Source organism: Galeopterus variegatus, unplaced genomic scaffold (genome assembly GCF_000696425.1).
Source record: "Galeopterus variegatus unplaced genomic scaffold, G_variegatus-3.0.2 Scaffold2673, whole genome shotgun sequence".
Classification (NCBI taxonomy): domain Eukaryota; kingdom Metazoa; phylum Chordata; class Mammalia; order Dermoptera; family Cynocephalidae; genus Galeopterus; species Galeopterus variegatus.
In genome coordinates this window covers 84,412-85,617 of record NW_007728784.1, presented here as the reverse complement: position 1 = coordinate 85,617, position 1,206 = coordinate 84,412, and the positions used below count along the sequence as shown (strand labels likewise).

The 1,206-nt window shown below is 45.2% G+C and overlaps 1 pseudogene; it reads right to left on the bottom strand.

Moving 5' to 3' along the window:
* LOC103598576 overlaps positions 1–1,206 on the bottom strand; it is a 17,180-nt pseudogene that overhangs the window by 1,608 nt on the left and 14,366 nt on the right.

Sequence of the window (1,206 nt, the reverse complement as noted above, 5' to 3'; positions counted from 1 at the left end):
GAGGGGGCGGGGGGAGGGGCGGAGGGGGCGGAGAAGGGCACGGGCTTCTCGGGCGGGGGGTCGGGGAGGCGGAGCCAGACCGGGGGTCCTCAGGCCAGTCTCGGGGACCAGTGAGAGAGCGAGACAGGGTCCTTCCAAGCTCGGACTCCCGCTGCCCCCATTCTCCTTTCCGAGAGCGAGTGTGTGAGTGTGGCGTGCACGTGCCTGTACGTGTGCCTGATTACCGTGTATTGCACAGTTCACCAGCCTCATGACCCTGGTTTTGTAATACTTCCCTTGGGGGCTGAGTTAAGCAAGTCTGGGCCCCGGGCCATTTAGGAATTAGCAATCAACATTAAACAACAGCTTAAAGGATAAATCTTTAGTTAAAACATCAAATGTTGCTTGGTAAGGTACCATCTACATTCTAGTATTAATCTTATTCGCTTCAAGGCTTGGCCTTAGAAATGGTACCCAGACCTTAAATTTCTCCCAAACCCAGTAGATTTAGTGGAAGGCTATTCCTAACCGTTACAGCTCCATACATACCATATTTTCAGTGTTAGTATGTTATTTGGCATATGTTGTTTAAAATTATTGTTCATCTTTTGTGTGTGTTTCTACTTTGCCCCTTCTGTTTCGTTGCACTGTCTGCATATGCAGCTCATGGACTAAGGAGGTACTTCTGTACCTCATCTGTTAATTTAGCTGATGAGTTGCCTCTTTTGTACCAGCTCAGGGACTAAGGAGGTACTTCTGTACCTCATCTGTTAATTTAGCTGATGAGTTGCCTCTTTTGTATCCTTAGTTTCTGTTGCTCAGTGTTCCCTTCCCCACCCCACCCCACAAAACTTGCTTACAAATTTCCCTTTGATATGTTTAACAGCCTCTAAGGGATGCAGTTAAATTAACTAGTAAGTTAAGAATAGAAAAGTCAACAAAGCAGACACCTACTAATTTGTAGATCTTTGATGTCAACTAGCAGGTGTCAGCTTCTACCAGCATACACTTTTACATGTGCCCTGTTTCTTTCTTTCTTGTTCATAAATATCAAGGGATAATTTTTAAAGTTAACATCCACATGGAAGCCTGAAGTTAGAATGTGCCTTGCAGTCAGCCAAGTCCCTCAAAATGTGTGATACTGATAGAGGAAAGGCTGAGGAGATTCCCAAAAGACATCCCCATGTCCAGTGACTGCAGAAAATAATGACTGATTTTAGAATTGAA